At 39.0% G+C, this 19144-nt stretch overlaps 1 protein-coding gene across 1 annotated transcript in view; it reads right to left on the bottom strand.

Moving 5' to 3' along the window:
- The window catches only part of LOC140500821 (N-acetyllactosaminide beta-1,6-N-acetylglucosaminyl-transferase-like), a 139189-nt gene that overhangs the window by 119246 nt on the left and 799 nt on the right, over window positions 1-19144 (bottom strand). The window lies entirely within an intron of this gene.

Here is a 19144-nt window from a genome sequence, read left to right as displayed (position 1 = left end):
GCCTGTGGACATGACAATTATGAAAGTGCAAATACTCCTTCTATTGGATTGGTTATAACATTACAAAAGTTATTACAAGCAGGATAATTGACATCATAGAGTTCTGTCATATAAGGGCACTGGATAGGAACAGTCAAAAAGACGAGTTTAGCTTATCAGCTTATTTCTGCAGGAGCTCAGCTCTGTACAAATAAGGATGGTAGCTAGAGCCAATGCCTTGCTATATCCTATTATAATTTATAATAGTGAACCTACAAAAGAAATTGATTAAAAGAAGTAACTGATTATAATTTCACATATATACATGTGGCTTGCTTTGTATATATTTGCTCATGTGTTAGTTCCCCCGTTAGACTGTAAGCTCCTTGAAGCCAGGGACTGACATTTGCTTCTTTTTGTATCTCCAGCACTTATCACAGTGTCTGGAACGTAGTAGGCATTTAATAAATGTTTATTGGTTGATTGAGTGATTCTCAGCAGTTCCTCACTGCTTGACGAACACCCCTAGAGATGAAGGATCCATGTCAAAATTTTTCATTGAAGGATGTTGGGAGAAGGGGATATTAAACATCTTTTTTCTTTTCTTTCTTAAAATTATCTTCTGTGGCTTTGAAGATAGAGATTTAAATTAGTCCCTTTCTGAAACTGATTGAAGCACTCAGATGGAAAGACATTGAACAGAAAGTCAGGATGGTGTAGATCCTCAGGAAGTCCTGGGTTCAAGTTCTTTTGCTGATAATCACTGGCTATGATCCTGGGCAAATTACTTAATTTCTCAGTAAAACTCTCTAAGAAGAAAATTCTTGCTCTGGGGTCTGGAATAGATTTCATAACTTAGATAGGGAAAAAAATCTTTATTTTCTAACTAAAATTTAGCATTTTCCTTCAGTTATGGTTGTAGGCAACAAATATTCTGAGGAATCTATAGACTTTACCAGACTGCCAAAGGATCCATGACCCCCAAAAGGTTAACAATCCCTGCTTTAAGACTATAATTTGCAGGAAAGGTGCAAAAAACATTTTTTTTTTTAAAGAAAAATCATTGAATCCCTTTTGCTCATCTAAAAGGAGTATTTGGAAGAGGAATTCTTTAGTACTGATGGGAGGTACTTTTTCATTGGGTCATATTTTGAAAGTGTCCTAGCTTCATTCATGAAATACACAACAGAGAAGGGAAGAAATGCATGACAGAGAAGGGGCTTCCTTGAATGTATACCATAGTGATTCTCTTCTGATGGCCCACATTTCCTTGTGTTGCTTTGTAGTTTATTATCTTTGACTTTGAAAAACCTTATAAGCTTTAATCACTCCCTTAAAAATGTTGCTAGAATCAGCTGTGAATGACAGTTATTCTCAGCAATGCAACAATCCAAAATACCTCTGAAGAACTTATGATGAAAACTACTATCCACTCCCAAGAAAGAACAGATGGTGTCTGAATACAGATTGAAGCATATTTTTAAAACTTTATTTTTCTTGAGTTTTTTCCTCTTTGTTTTCTTTCTTAATGTGACTATTGTGGATATGTTTTGCATGACTACACATGTATAACCTATATTGAACTGCTTACATTCTCAGTGAGGGTGGGTGGAAGGAGGAAGGAAGAGAATTTTGAACTCAGTTATGAAAATGAATGTTAAAAGTTGTTTTTACGTATTACTGGGGAAAAATAAAAATAATATACTTTAAAAAATTTTGCTATCCATCTCTAGACAGAACTGATGGAATCTGAATGCAGATTGAAACATACTATTTTCACTTTTGTGTGTGTGTGTGTGTTTTCGTTTTGGTATGTTTCTTTTTTCACAACATGACTAATATCGAAATATGTTTTACATGATTGCACATATATAACCTATATCAAATTGCTTACTGTTTTAGGGAGAGGAGAAGGAAGAGGGGGAAGAAGAAAAATTTAGAACTCAAAATTTAAAACAATGAATGTTAAAAATTATCTTTATATGTAATTGGAAAAAATAAAATATTATTTAAAAAATTTTTTTAAAAATGTTGCTAGAGAGCAGGTTTTATAGTCAGGAAGTCCTTGGCTCAAGTCCTTACTCTGACAAATACTGACCGAGGGATCCTGAGCACATCATTTAACTTTTCATCATCCCAGTCTCCAAGACTATATATGGCAAAACATCTGCCAATCTACCTTTATAGAGTTCTCTCTACCAATGAAATCACAGGTCCTCTCTGATGCCTTACCCTCAAAGGTCGGAGATTGTTAAGACTACCAAAATCAGTTGAATTTGAGAAAGAGAAAAGAGGGAGAGGGAGAGGAAGAGGGAGAAGAGAGAGAGAGAGCCACAACCACCTGAGGCAAATAGTGATGAGCTATTGTTGCATATATATATATATATATATATATATATATTATATATACATACGCATACATATATTTTATATATATGTATAATATGAATATCTGTATTATCACGCTTTTGCTTGCCTTTTGGATTTCTGTATTCCCAGGCAATTCTCTAAGACTATGATATTCTTTCTGTACAGGTGCTGGTTTGCATTGGTAAATGCATTCTCTATAGGCATTCTGTACATGGGAAAAAAACATAGGACCACTTCAAAAGAAAAATGAAAGAGATCTTTGGTGGTATTGCAACACAGTTTGAGTAGTGGGGATTGAAGTCAGATTTCAAAGGTTTGGAGAAGTGAGTGGAAGGTGAGGTAGTAGAGGTAAATAATAGTTACTTTTTCTATGTGCTTGGCTTGCTAAAGGAAGGAAAGATATAGGACTATAATTTAAAGGGATGGCAAAGTCAAACAATGGAAGGATTAGGTAAAGGAAATATAAGAATATTTGAAGGCACCAGTGTAAAAGGAAAGGTTAAAAATTAGGGAGAGAAAAGGAATAACTAAAGTGGCAAGCTTCTACTTTAGGAGGAAATGGGAGAAGATAGAATTGAGGGGTCGCTGTTATTTGTCCTTTGTTTTCAGAGGACCATGACATGAGGAAAGTGACATCTTGACTTGCAAGCTCTTTCCCAGGTCTCTGTCTGAGTCAGTGGTCATTCAGTGATTAAGACTAGGTAAGAAATGAGGCAAAAAAAAAAAATGACCTCTTTTACCCAATCAAAAAAAAAAATCAATATGTTAGAGGAAGATCCTCAGTGTTTCTGGTCAAAACAGAAACAATTGCTATTTACACCCACTCTGAGCCATCAAAAATCCAAACAATGACCAAGTGAGCCTTGATCTGGGACCTATTGTTGGCCAATCAGTGAAAGCCACAGTGATTTGGGTTTCAGGCATAGTCCTTAAAAAAGAAGTCTAGCTTGTAAACTCCTACATATCTTACTAGGTTTCAGTGATCAAAATTTATATTGCTTTGGGCAGAGGACTCACAGGTTAAGGGTATGATTCCCAATATGGACAGAGGGAGTGGAAGGAGAGACGGGAGAGGAGGGAGGATGGGAGAGAAGGAAGGAAGGAAGGAAGGAAGGAAGGAAGGAAGGAAGGAAGGAAGGAAGGAAGAAAAATAAGAACAAAAGGAAGGAAAGAAGGAAGAAAAAGGAAAGATGGACAAAAGATAGGGAAGAAGGAAGGAAGGAAAGAAAGTGCCTCATTGCCCAACTGGAACTGGCCATTGGGTCCTCAATGTGACAGCTACTCCTCCTCACAGATTGTTCTTTATCCTTACTTCTCAAAGAGGACAAACATCAGGAAGGTGAGGTCTTGACTTTCAAGGGAATTGTATTTAAGTGAGGCAGGACTGTGCAAAGTCACCAGCCTCACTTCTCTCTTCTGGAGCCATCTGGCTCCAGGGGCAAGATAAAGAGTAGGACTGGAGATGACCCCAGATGCAGTGGGAGACCTTGGGCTTTTTAAGCTAAGGTCTTTCTCTGGGGTCTCAGTTTGTCTGAGGCAACACCCATTCAGTGATTAAGATTAGGTAAGAAATGAGGAAAAGGAAAATGACCATTTTTTATCTAGCCAAAAAAAAATCAGTCTGAGAAGGGAAGATCCTCAGGGTATCTGATCAAAACAGAAACAACTGATATTTCCACTCACTCTGAACCATCAAAACCCAAACAATCAGAAGGGTCATTGTCATCTAGAAGAGTTATCTCATCTTTAAAGAGTGGAGCAAAGGAAGAGGATGAGAGATGACTCCAAGGTCATTAGAAATGTAGAATTAGGGAGGAGAGGAAGCTGAAGAAAGAACCAATCAATTTCTTTCAATAATCAATGAGGTGAGATTTTCTGCTGACAAGGAAGGGAGATTGCATGCTGTAGGCAATTTGAGAAGAGAAAAGAAAAGCATGTGGTGGAACACGATAGAGTGCTGATTAGGGAACAGTAAAGATGGGGGCAAAGAAGAGTCAGTCAAGACTGGATAAATTTGCAGTAGGCCCTGTTAGTACCATGATGTTATTTCCTTTTGCAGCTTTAGCCGAGAAGGCCAGTGGTGAGAGCAAGTTAGGGACAGGAGAGGTGGAGTGACCTGAAGTTATGGTGAACATAAGAGAAAACAGATTTAGGGGGGTGAGGCACAGAGAGAGCTGGAAGAATAGGAATTTAGGCCTCCTCTTTCCCTTGCCCATGAAGCAAAGTTTCTTGTCATATCAAATTTACCTTAGAAAAGAAAAAATAATAATACCTGTAACTGAATAACATCTATAAATATAGCAACTCTGACGAAGCAAAAGATTCATCCTAATTCCAGAGGTCACTTGATAACATTGGTATAGTTAGTAATTTCCTCAACTCTAGGAGCTAGGTAGCACAAGTATTATCCCTAGTTTACAGATAGTGAAACTGAGTCTTTGATAGATTATTGCTTGCTCATGATCACCCAAGTGTAAGTGTCTAAGGCAGGATTCAGAGCCAGGTTGTTCATCATTTTATCTATGTATCTATCTATACCAGAGGTAGGGACCCTTCAGTCTCGAGGCCACATGGGGCACTCTAGGTCATGAAGGGCAGCTCTTTGAATCCAAGATGTGAAGTTTGGATTCAGTCAAAGGGTTACCCTTGAGGACTTAGAGGACCCCATGTGACCTAGAGGTCACAGGTTCCCCACCCCTGATCTATATCATGCAGCTCATAACCCTCACCCCCATATAGCTGAGAGGGAAGAATCGCAGAAAGACAAGTCAATATATTTTGAGGATCCTAACACCATCCCTTCTTACACAGCCCCAAAGGCTAGATTACTGCGAAATCTTGCTAAATAGCTTTGCTTATTCCAGCCTCATTCTTGGTCTAATCAGCTTATTTGTCAGTTGATAAGCATTTACCACTTGGTCCATCCCACTGATTATGTCAGAGTGATCTTCCTAAAACATGGCTTCTGTCATCTCATTTACTTACTCAAGAACGAGGAAGACTTTCTATTTCCCAGCACATCTAATTATCACTTTTCTGTCTAACATTCAAGGTCTTTTATAATCTGCACCCTATTCTAATAAATTTGATTTCCCAACACTCCTCAGGCTTTTATGCTAGAGATATAATGGTTCAATGAAATGTATTGTGATTTCTTGTAGTTTTCATGCTTTCAGGTGAGGTTAGCTAAGGGAAGCTTTTGGAACTGTCCTACTGATGGCCTGATCAAATAATGCTATGTAACTTGGGGAAAAAAATAGAAAAGAAACTATAGTGGTTTCCATTTAACTCCAGATCAAATATATAAACTGTCCTTTTTTGGCTCTCAAAGCTCTTTGCAATCTGGCCTCATCTTTCCAGTCTTCTTATATCTTACTCCCCCCTAGGTACTCTACAATCCAGAAGTATTGGAATATTTGTTGTTCCTTGTACACCATATTTCTTCTTCCAGCTCTGTGTCTTTTCACCGTATGTCCCTGATATCAAGAACGCTCTTCCTCCTCTCTGCTATATCCTGGATTTCTTGTAGATTCAGCTCTACATTCCACCTCTTATAGGAAGCCATTCTCCTGGTACCTCCAGTTGCTAGTGTCTTTCCTTTGAAATTACCTCCAGTTTATCCTGTATTTATCTTGTATCTACACAGTTGTTTACATATTATCTCCACCATTAGGAGAGTTCTTTGAGGGTAGGGACTGAGTTTTTGCCTTTCTTTTTGTCTCTAGCACAGTGACTGGCCCAGAGTAAGTATGATGTCTTCCTAGACCATCTTCCTAGACCTATATGAACTGATGCTGAGTGAAATGAGAAAAACCAGGAGAACATTATACACAGTAGCATTCACAGTGTGTGAGGACTCTTTCTGATGGACTTAGCCCTTCATAGCAATGCAAAGACTTAAAACATTCCCAAAGGACTCTTGAGGCAAAATGCCATCCAATCCAGTGAAACAACTGTGGAATCAGAATGCAGAATGAAGCAGACTATTTTCTCTTATGTTTGGTTTTGTTTTTTTCCCATGCTTTCTCCTATTTGTTTTAATTTTTCTATGCAATGTGACTAATGTGAAAATGTTTAATATGTGTAGAACCCAGATAAGATTGCATGCTGTCTCAGGAAGGGTGGGGAGAGGGAGGGGGAGAAAGTGTAAAATTTAAGGAAGTGATTGTTGAAAACTGAAAACAAATAAATTAATTAAATTAAAAAACTAAATCATCTTCCTAATTTTGCTCACTTCACCTTGCATCAGTTCATAAAAGTCTCCCCAGTTTCCTCTGAAACAGTACAAAGGAGGTTTATTTTACTCTAACATAGCAAGGATATGTAACCAGGATACAGTGACACTTCATTTCTCCTAATTCTATCCCCTTGGTTTCTATAACGAAATTCATCTGCTCATCAAGGCAGGATATTATGAAAAATATGGCAATTTGAGTGCTTATTCAAATATACCAAGTCTGAGGAGCTGTGGCTAGGACAGAGTGGGGAACCTGTGGCCTTGAGGCTACATGTGGCTCTCTAGGTCTTTAAGTACAGTCCTTTGATGGAATCCAAACTAGAAATTCAAAGGGCCACCCTTGAGGACCTAGAGGACTACAAGTGGCCTCAAGGTCGCAGGTTCTCCACCCCTGGGCTAGGACTTTTTATTCTTTTTAGGTGACCAGTAAGCTTCCATAGCAAAGATGGGGCCAGTGGTGTCAATGGCATAACTCTGCAGAGCTATTTCCTAAGGATTAGGAAATGAGCAGGGGCCTGAGCCTCCCCATGTTGTAGGTGGACACTGCTTCAGAGAAATGGTAGTAAGCATTTGTTGTATCACAGCATACTTAGGATGATAATCACAGAATGATCAAGGAGCAGAATTTCCAGTAAAAATGAAAGGAAGATAAGAACTGAAGAAGGCCAGTGGCTCCAGATTGCCAGAGCAGGGCATCCCCAGAGGATAGAGGAAGAGTTGAGCTGACACTTCTGAACTGTCACCATCAAAACCTTTGAGACTATATTTTCTTGACTTTTACTCTGCGTATACTTATGTCCTCATTGCGAGCCCTCTTAGGATGTAACCTCCTTGCAAGTATTCCTAGCTCTTAGCACAGTGCCCATCACATAATAATGAATACTTGCCAAATGATTGCTATATTTCTTGAATGTAAGTAAAATATCAAAAAAACCAGATGCTGGTCAGTGCAACCTATATGGCTTAGTTGACTAAGAATGGTTTAGGAAATATATGATAACTACTGGTGGTAATTGAGTCAGCGTATTAGCACAAACACCTTTCAGATTGATTAGATGTGATTACACAATTATCCCTTTGGATAAAATAACCTATAAAACAAAGTCACACTAGACTTAGGTCACCACCCTGATACCTGATAACACCTTCCTTGCTCTGGGCCTGATAAGTAGATATGAAAGTATACAATGTAGACCTGAAAACTTGGTTGGAGAAAAGGCAACAGGCTAAATGCATACATTTTATGCTTTAATTAATTAATTAATCAATTCCCTATTAAAGAAAACGGTAACATAATGTATTATGGAGCCAGAAATGTTCTGGCTACTGATACAAAGAATTGGGCAGCCTTAAATATGTTTTAGGACAAAGAAGTGTTCTGTGTCCTTCAGATTTATGATCTCCATAAGTGACTAACTAGACCATTGGTAAAGGAATTTCTCAATTGCATAGGTTGTAAATACAATAAGATAACAGAGTTTGACAAAGTTTCACATAGAAATTACAACCCAAGATGTCTGTGTTTTCTTTACCATTAACATGCCATAACGTAGTATATGTCTACAAATATTAAGATATGGAAAACGTCCCATTATTCAAGATAGTGTCTTAGGTTAAAGGTCTCTTAAGGAATGTAGAGTCAGCCTTGGCTGGCTTTGTTGACATAGGAAGAGGCATTCTCTAAGTTTGCTTCAGAGAGAACAAAGAGATTATTCCAAAATTTTATATTAAACATTATCAACAATTAGCTTTTGGCTTCCACCAAAACAAGAGAGATTTTTCACAACCTCATAGCCCTCTGGCAGTGATATTAACTGGATCTGTTTGGCCCAGCTCCAAGCTACTTCCCCCACCCCTCCAAATCTGACTGCCTAGAACCATTCCAACCCTCCACAATTCCAGACCATAATTCTCCCTCCAATCATTTCTCTGAGGGCCTGGGAATGTTAAGATAGTTTCTTGGATAGTGTAGTAGATACTAGTTGGAGGAATTATATAATTTTCACTGTGCAATGTGGAAATTTGGGAAGGAGTTTTTACCTTCCTGCAGATTAATTCAGTAACTTAGCACTGAATATTTTGGTTATAACTCTGTAACACAGAGACAGTAAAGCATGTCTAACTTTGAAAGCTTGCAATATATCTAAGACCTTAGGTATTCATCCTCAGGCAGTAAATTAGAGAAGTTGGGATATTATGTTAATGGTTGGGAGGAATAAAAGGAAGAAAAATAATTTCTCAATATACAAACAAAATACAAGTTTTCTTGGCAGGTAGTTTCTAGGGTAATGGATTCCAGAATAGATCATAGCCTGGGAAGCATGATGTAGTAAAAAGAGCAGTGGATTAGGATTCAGACAACTTGGGATATAATTTCAATGAAAAGATCTGGGTTCCAATTCTATCACTGATACACCCTATGTGAACTTGTCCATTCAACTTTGTGGGCCTCAGTTTCCTCATCTGTAACATAAGAAAGTTAGACTAGATAGCGCTGCAAATGTGTTTTGGTAAAGATGAGGCTCAGAAGTTGTAATCAGGTGGCACAATTTCCAAGAGAAAGGAAGGCTAAAGAGCTGGAGTAGAGCCAATGATACCAGACTACCAGTTCCAAGAGAGACTACTGTGTTCCAAAGGGAAAGGTGAAGAGTTAGTGACATCTAGGTTACTAACTTGGGTTTGACAAGAGTATGTAGACACATACATATTTGCACGTGAACACATGTATAGGTACCTACAGACCAATAACACTTTCTGCATTTTCTAGAGGAGACAGTCTTTGAGTCAGAAGGATTTTCTTTGGAAATGAGCAAATTGATTCCTCCAAACCAAAATCATAAAAGATTACAGCCAAAGCCCTAAAAAGCAAATTAAAATCCCACCTAGAAGCTGAGCCAGTCCTCCAACCAGTTTCAATAGAGTTGTGCCTCCCTTTATGCTAATGATCTGTTTCTTTGAAATTGTTTATAAGCAGATTCTAAATACATAACATAAGCCTTTGAGAAGGGATCCTGGGGGTGAACATATTTCGAAAAAGACAAAATCCTTCTGAATGGTGATTTCCCATCCTAATTTGCTTATTCTGTGGGTTGGAATTTTCATGGACCCCACATTCTCTTGTCGCTGCTGAAGTTTCTGTAAGCACAGTGGCACTCCCAGGTTAGTAACCTAGGAGTCACTCTTAACTCTTCACTTTTTCTCTGCAACCCCACCAGTCTGGCAATCTTGTGGCACTGGCTCTTCTCTAACTCTCATTTCCACTCCCTTTGTCTGGAAAATTCTACCCTCCTATGGTAGCATCTTAGCCTTTCATCTTTTCCAGTATACAGTTACACGTTAATGACAACGCTCAACTCCTCAGGTTAGTAACTTGATCTTCTACTCCAAATTTGAAAGGCCTTAGGATTTCATATTTACATATTCATGCATAAAACTTGGGTCCATTGTCCATGGCAATGCCTTTAAGGGATTTAAGGGCAATATTTAAAGACCAAGAAAAATATCCCTTAAATCCCTCAAACACATTTGGGAAAGAGGAGTAAATCAGTACCCAGGCCCTCCTTTGTAAGTTGTGAGCAGTTTACAGTGAGAAGGAATTTCAAGAAGATTAAGGGAAGGAAGAAGAAAAAAAAAAAGAAATAGGGAATCCCAGCACTGATGACAGAGCACTAGACGTTTTGAAGTATCTCGGTTCACAGATTGAGGTATCAAAGAATCCTCAGATGCTCTATCTTCCTTTCCAAGGTTATCTGATATCTGCTTTCTATGTGTTTTGAAATATCTGTATGTATTTTATACATAACTAAATAAGTACCTCTTGTCTCCTCTGATAGAATATAAGCTCCTGGAAGGCAGGGACCTTTTAGCTATCGTTTCTGCATCCCTTGTTGTTTGCCCTTGATTCTCAAAGAGGACCGTGACATCCTGGAGGTGATACCATGATATGCAAATGAGTTGAATTTAAGTGAGGGAGGGCTGTATAAAATTATCAGCCTTACTTTAACCTCTAGAGCCATCTGAGTCCAATGGCCAGATATAGGTCAGGAAGACTGAAGATGACCCAGGATGCAGTGGGGAACCTTGGTCTTTTCAAGCTCAGGTCTCAGTTTGACTGAGTCAAAGCATATTCAATGATTAAGTCCTTCTAAGAAATGAGGCAAGTAATGGCCTCTTTTAGAAAAAAAAAAGATCTGAGAGGGGAGGACTCTCAGGGTGTCTGATCAAAACAGTAACAATTGCTATTTGCATTCATTCTGAGCCAAGCTGGGCCCAAACAAGGCCGAACAGGGCTTGACCGCTCTGCAGGTGTGAAAGTGAGCCTGGTGACTTCCTCAGCTCTCCCTCAGTTTGTTTCCCTAGCACCTAGCACAAAGCCTAGCTCCTACTAGGGGCTTAATAAATGCATATTTGGTTGATTGCAGGTCATTTAAGCCAAACTCCTGATTTTATAAATAATAAAACTAAGGCTGAGAGAGTTTACCTGTGATCACACAGGCAGTAATGAGCAGTAAGGATTGCTATCACCAAGTATTTATTAAATCATGTCCTTTGATTTTAAATCCAGTGCTTTTCTGATAATACCTAAAGCAGCAAGGTTGAAAAAGTGACGAGAAAAGGAAAGGAGTGGAGGGAATATTCATCAGTGTGGCTTAAGGGATAAGGTTCAACTAAATATAAACTGAGATTGGGTTCTGAAAACTTTGAAAATGTTAAGAAACAGGGGAACCAGACAGGCAAAACTATCTGAAATTCTGAAAATGTTAGAGCAGGTCAGAGCAGGTTAGTCCAGTTCTATCATTTTACAGACGATAAAACAGAAGTCCAGAGAGGAAAAGTGCCTTGCCCTTAATCCCTACCTAGCAATGGATTGAAAAGACATTTGCCATCATATCTATTTTACATCTTGGGCTCTTTTGCTGCACCAAGTTATATCTACCGATGTCATTATTTTTCTCTGGGGTTTCCCTTGGATGACTTCCTCCACTTCTTTAGAGAACTCTATTTCTTAACTCCTGATTATTTTTGTATCAGTTAATTTGTTTAAGGCAGAAGTAAGGATCAATAGATACACTAATATTTCAGTTATCTGTAACTGTAATTTCACTGATGTGGGCACCTTTTTAACCCAGACAAATGGTAGTCACTCTAGCCTCAGCATGCTGCCCTTAGCTGCTGTTGCTCAGAGATATTTATCACAAGGCAGCCAATTCTTTGGTGATGAGTACCTCTGGATTTAGTTAGGTTGCTTCTTCATGTGCAGATGCAGTGGGTCCTTCTTTGGAAGCCATGACAAAAACTGCAGAGCTCTAATTCAAAAGCTCTAACTCTGAGTCACCTCCCAATAGTCACTAGGATCAAAAACCACACACCCCCTCCCCCCATGGAAATCAATAAATGTATTGCAAAGATAATTAGGAAACTCAATAAAGAAGCTAAAGGTAGATGCTAAAAATGAGTTTTAAGCCTGCTCCTTTTATTTTTTCCTCATTCTGTAGTCCTGTGTACACAATACAGCTGTCTAGCTAATAATCCAGATGACAATTGACAACAGACTGGCTGACACTCGTACTCTGGAAAGAACGATATATTTTCAGTGTTGCTACTTTCTACTGCCATGACTTCTCTATTTAAAATGCGGGGATTGGATGTGGTGACCTCTGAAATCACTTTCAGGTCTAGGTCTACCATCCTCTGATCCTGGTCACTTGTTCAACAAAACTCATTTCCCACCAACTTCTCTGCTTGGTTTTGACTCTCTGGAGAATCACACTCTCAGATAAACTGATCACTTGAAATCTCATCATCTTGGAGACTGATTCAGTTTTGATACTCAACACCTCCTCAGCACCCTCAGTTGTCCCTCACCTCTTATTGTAGAACTAAAGGACAGAACAACGAACCCCTCTCCAAGGTCTCCCTTTATAGAGGGTTCACCCTACTTCAGATAACTTCATTTACCATTGACTGGTTTGATGAGGTATAAGCCCAAGCCAAGACCTTTTTCCCTTGGATCGGGAGGGCTTTTGTCCCATTAGTCTGAAGGGCCCCTGAAAACCTGGCCTTTGGGGGGGCTCTTTGGATTCCCCTTCCATTCTCCCAGGCCAGATACTCCTTATCTTCTATTTAGCATTCTTTTGATATTCCTCCCTTTGATCCTATCACCAGCCACTCCCATCAGGATCCTCCCTGGGTTTGATCTGTGGAGACCATCCTTGGGACCCCAGACTACCTGGTGACACCTGCTTCTGGCACACATCCTTCATTATCTGATGTCTCCTGATTGCCTTCAGCTGTTTCTAACACTTGACCAGTCACCCCCTCCTTGGACTTTTCCTCAAGACCCTCCCTAAACCCCTCCTCCCATCACCCTAGACTACCAGACTACCCCCAGGTCCCTCACAGTCTCTTTCTGTATTTAAGTTCCACCTTGCCTGCATGAAGATGCTCAGATTCAATCCAGCTCAGACTCTGTCTAGTTGGGATTCTATCTGGCCTGTTTGTGAATACAAGTATCACAAATGCTTAGGCCCCTTAAGAGCCAACCCAAGGTGGTGAATCTTTAATAAACTTTGTTTTCTTTGGCTTTAAGAAGGCTTGTGTCGAATTCATACGAGCAGAACCCGGTGTGTCGGTATTTTGGGGTCCCCAACACCCCAGAACTTCAACAGTTTGATTGGTTTCCATTAGAAAAACATCATGTCCCATCCCCACCCCCAGTCAGGTAACCTTTAGTGCCCCACCCCCTAATAATTTTCAGCTTCTTTTTATGTATTGTCTTCCCTTTAGATTGCAATCTCTCCTTGACAGCAGAGACTTTCTTTTTTTGTTCTGTATCCCCTGCCTTAGCAAAGTGCCTGACACTTAGAGGTGCTTAATAAATGTTTATTGACTATTAACTCTAAGAATCCAGCCTATTATCATTCTCGAACAGTCCTACGAACATGTGAACCCTGGAACTTCAGTGAGCAGAGAACATGTGAAAATGGAAAGAAAAGTTTTTGTGTTGATTGGCCCTAGTAGTTCTAAGTAAATGACCTCTAGGTAAATGAGGACTTGCTCTATAAAAAGTTACACCAGTGTGATGTTAAATCCAATTTGAAGGCGGTTTTAAAGAGTTTTCCTTTACCTCCACAACAATGTATGAAGATAGATATCCTCACAGCAATCTTATGAGATAGTTGCTATAATTATTCCCATTTTACAGATGAGGAAACCAAGACAGGGAGAACTTAAATAACTTGTCCAGGGTCACAGAGTTAGTAAGCATCTGAGGTGAAATGTTTTATCACTAGTATTTTTACTTTACTCTCTCAGTAAATCTCACTGCAGTGATCTAATTGTGTCAGCTAGGCAATGTAGTGGAGCATTGGAGTAAAACCAAAAATCAAAAACCCTGAGTTGAAAGCCTGTCTCAGATACTAACTCTGTGACCCTGACCAAATCTCTTAATCTGTCATCCTCAGTTTCGTCTGTAAAATGGGGAGAATAGTACTACTAGTAGCTATCTCTTAGTTTCCCTATATTCCTTTAAGACTCAGTGCCAAGTTTACCTTCTGCAGGACACCTCTCTCCTGGTCTCTCCATTCTTCTCACTACTAGACTCTCCTCTCTGAGGCTGTCTTCTATTTCCACTGTCTTGGATGTACATTGTTATTTGGATGTTATCTCCCCTAGTAGAATGTGTGCTTCTTGGGAGCAAGGACTGTGTTTTCTTCTTTTTTTTTTCTCATACACTTAGCACCACATAAGTGCTTGTTATAGAATTGTGAGGATCCAGTGAGGCCATATATAAAGTGCTTTGTGAACCTTAAATGTTACTGCTTATAGCTGATGTTGTTCCTGGCTGACTGTTAATGGAAAACACACTTGTAGGGGCCTTCTGGAGCAATTGTGTGAGAGGTATAGATCCAAATGGTTACCACTATAACTTGTGAGAGTAGCAGGCCCCTTCTAAGATGGTATACTAGAGGTTACATCTCTTTCCTCCAAAATCACAGAATCTCAGAATTAGAAGGTTCTTCAAAGACTTTGTAGTCTAAGTTCCTGAACAACAAGATCATTTAACCTCTACCTGAAAACCTGGAAGGACCCTCAGAGATCATCTAATCAACTCCTTCATTTTACAGATGAAGAAACTGAGGCCCCAAAAGGTTAAGTGACTTACTGAAGATCACACAGGAAAAAGGTATCAGAAGTGGGATTTGAACCCAGGTTCTCTGACTCCAGAACCACTATCTTTTCCATTGTACCATACTATCATATACTGGGGTACATGAGGTATTCAGGGAGGACCAGTACCTCTGGTGTGAAGGCTTGCCAAGAGCTTTTTCAGAGCTGCATATCTACCTTTGACATCTACCTTTCATCTAACTTTCACCTGTGGCTCCAAGAAGCTGCAGCAAGTGTAGCAGCCATACCACATCTTGGTAGATAGGCTAACTCAGGCTGAGGATAACCAACAGACCTCAAACCCATCAGTGAGATAGAGGGATGTCTACCCCAAGCATATAAAGTCTTCCCCTAGCAGAATGGGTAGGTGAGAAAGATTTGATCTACTGGTCATGAAGGTGGCAGAAGTAGGTGTTTGATCAGATGTCAAAGATGCTAAGATTATCCACTGCATCCTGAGCCATCACCAGCAATCTTAGCTTTTGTCTTGCCACTGGACTTTGATAACTCTGGAAGAGAGAGTGAGGCTGATGACTTTGTGTAACTACCTCACTTAAATCCAATTCATGCACAAGTCAAGACATCATTCAAAGTCTTCTTTGAAAATAAAGAAGAAACAACAATAATCTGAAAACCTTCACTCAGGGGTTTCTACTTTGGGGTACCTCACACTTCCAGAGTAATGGCCCAGCCCCTCCAGGATTGGATCTTTCCCTCTACCTTAGACTTGCTTAATTAGAATATCAGGCCCCAAACCCTATGCTCCCTTCTCATCAACTAACATAATCCTGCCACCTCTGCCTCAGTGGGGCTGATTTGATATCAGGCCCTTTGACATTCCTAATCCTCTTGTTTAAGGCTTAGGGAGAGAGGGAACCATCTCTTTCACTGTTCTAGCCTAAATTTATCTCCTTCATTATCTACCACAGTTCAATTACTTCTCATGGCCACAGAAGAAATCTATACTCCCTTCCTTTCCATGATAGCCCTTCATGCTTGATGATGACTAACCCACCTGCCTAAGTCTACTCTTTTCCAAACTAAACGATCCCATTTCTTTCAAACAATCCTCATATGCCAAGGTCTTTAGTTCCTTTACTATTCTGGTTGGTCTCTTCTGAATGTTCTAATTATCAGTATCTTTCCTAAAGTGTGTTTCTTAGAATTGACCACAATACTGTAGATATAATCTGACTACGATAGAATACATCAGAAACCTAGAGGATAATATCTCTTTTGTGGAAACATAATGCATCTTAAGATCCTATTAGTCTTTAAAAACATGTCCATTATTTTCAGTAGCAATCTCCTAAGTGTTTTAAGAGATACTGTAAATTATTTAAGATTAAGGAAGTAGAAAGAGAAACACAATGTTGGCCTTATCCTGGGATGGAAATTGTGATCGATAAAATAGGAATTCTTTATTGTTACGAAACAAATATTAGCTAACCTCACTTTAAAAGCATTGCTACATACAATTACAGGAATTCAGATATAATAAAGAAGATAATTGCCCATAGTATAAAATATAACAGCTAACTATGAGAACCAGTTTCAGAGATCCTAAGAACAATTGGTTGCACCACTCCAAATTTCTCACTCCCTACTAGTTTATATTTGAAATTCTGTCTTTAAGAGAGTCAATCTTTTGACTTTAGGCTTACCTTCATTAAAATTCAGTGATAGCACTGTAATCTGTTATCAATAATTTACACTTTAGTGTGAATGAGTTAATCAGACTCTTTCCTGAAAACAGGATTTAATAGGCAAAAAAGGATAGGGTACCTAGACCCTAGGCATCTCAGTGCGGAAAGATGTCATCTAAGTGATGAAAACACAGAGCTCCCACCAAAGCCAAAAGTTGTTTTACTTTTTCATCCACACAGATACTGATCTTAGAAAAATCAGGCTTTAGGAAGAAATAGTATCAGAAAGAACATAAAACGATTTTTTTTAGAAGCTGTTGCATATATGTATTAGATGAGGTAAATTAGACCTTCTGCCCAAAATGAATTCTAAAAATCCATACAACTCTTAAAGTTTAGCTTTGGCTCATATATATTATTGGCAGGCATACTGTGTCTCTCTGGAGTAACATTGTACCTTTTGCTATAGTATATTATAGTCTTTAAAGTGCCTTCACAGATTTATGGGAGCATAGAGCATAGAATTGTAAATTTAGAGCTGGAAGGGACCTCAAAGACTATTTTTCCAACCTCCTCATTTTATAGATGTGGAAACTTAGGCCCACATAAAGTCAAGTGACTTGATCAAAGTGACATAGTTATTCGCTCGCTGAGATAGAACTTGAAATCACGTCCTTAGACTCCAGAGTCAACATCCTTTCCATTGTTCTCCTACATTCTGAGCTATCAGATGAATGAGACATTACTTAGAGATGGAAATTTGAGCTGACAGCATTTATGAATCAAGGAGCAAAACTAATATACAGTACAGATTTCTGATAAGCCAATGGAGAAATGAGCTACACAGTCTGCTCTGGTTCTTCTCCCTTCCTTTTTCCTCCCTCCCCTCTAACTCATCCTTTCTGCCTTAAGTATACAGACATCCTTCATTCCTAGTTTTCTATCTCACGGAAAAGATACAAGCTCCTTACTTGTGCCTCAATATCAGTTTTTGGCCAAGAATGCGCTTAACTCTGACTGCATTAGCTAAGACTTCAGAATACTCTGGTCAAAAGAACAATTAGGAGAAGGAAGCAAAAAATTTCAGATGATTTTCCTATTTCAGACAATGAGTGTCAAGAAGGGCCATCCTGTACCAAAAACATTTTCTTTTCTTTAATGTATAATAATAGCTAACATTTAGATAGCACCTGTTATGTACCAAACTTTACAGTAAATGCTTTACAACCATCCTTTGCTTTTATCCTCAGAACAACAATGATGTGGATGCTATTATTATACTAATTTTATAGATTAGTCAACTGAGACAAACAGTGGTTAAGTAACTTGCCCAGGGTCACACAGCTAGTATCGAGGCAGGATGTCAGATCTTCTTAACTCCAGGACTACAGTTCTATCCACTGATCCACCTAGCTACCCCTGTTGATGGTCTTTTCTGTTTTACGTCACTGTCACTTCTCAAAGACTCCTCTCTGTAATCGAACCTTTCCTTATAACAAAGCAAAGTACAGTCAAGCTAAACAAATCATCACTTCTGCTCTGCCTGGAAATGCATGCCTTATTCCATACTTATAGTTCACCACCTCTCTTGTTCATGGGGGATAGGCAGATCAAAGCCATCACTGGGCTGTTAAAAAGTGATTTTACTAGCCCACGTAAGTTAATTAAAGATACAGAATTTTCAGATTCCTCCTCCCATATTTTTGAGCAAATATTGAGTCTTCACTTTCCCCCTTTTTTTAAATTGTCCAACTCATTATGAAATATTGCCACTCTGATAGAGCTGTATTTCTTCTCTTTAGGCTAGAGTAAGCATTCTCAAGCTTTGTTATATCATGGACTCCTCTGCCAATCTGGTAGAGTCCGTGGACCCTTTCCAGAAAAATGTTCAATTGTCTAAATTCATAATCCAATGAAATGCTAAAGTTAGAGCTTAGTGAAAACAAAGGTGTAGATATTTTTCCAACCAAGTTCAGATCCTCCCCTCTGAAACTGATTCATAAGGGGTGAGGCACCCCAGGTTAAGCCTCTCGTCTGGATCAAACTGTTCATTTTAAAAGGTTAGCACATTATATCAGGCACACACACAAAAGATTAGTGGCATTATACACCTGCTATATTTTATGTCAGTTATATTTATTTTCCTGTCACAATTTTAGTAAGAAATGTAAGATTCTTCCCTCTCTTCCTCCCCCCCCCCCATACAATTTCTCCTAGTGGGTGCTGTTTTATCTGTAAAGGAGAGCTGACAGAGGGCAGAGATTAGAGCAGGGACTGTCTTTGGATATTTTCTGTGCTCCACACATAGCAAATACTTAAAAATGATTTTTTGTTATTTCTTTCATTCATTTTCCCAAAGGAGGAAGACCCATTGTTATCTAGGACAGAGGAGCTGACTGAAAAGCAAAAGGAAATATGGCCTTAGAGGGTCTGTGGAGCACCAAAATCCAAATGGTTGAAAACAAAAAGATTGGCTTCCAGAGATTTCAGATTAGGACATAAACACTTAATCAATAAATTAAGATATAGGAAATGCCATGGAGTTTACCTGACTCAAGCTGATTCCTCCGAATTCTTTTGAGTTTCCTGCCCCTGTGTGGTGCTGCTATATTGGGTAGAGTCTAGATATAAGGAATTACAGAATATAGAAAAGTACTTCAACCATCACACTTTCATAGAATTCAAACTCTATGAAGGAAGACTCCCAAAAGAACAGTAAGGAAGGTTCAAATCAGGACAGCAA

This window comes from Notamacropus eugenii, chromosome 4 (genome assembly GCF_028372415.1).
Source record: "Notamacropus eugenii isolate mMacEug1 chromosome 4, mMacEug1.pri_v2, whole genome shotgun sequence".
NCBI classification, from domain to species: domain Eukaryota; kingdom Metazoa; phylum Chordata; class Mammalia; order Diprotodontia; family Macropodidae; genus Notamacropus; species Notamacropus eugenii.
This window is presented reverse-complemented; position numbering and strand designations above follow the sequence as displayed.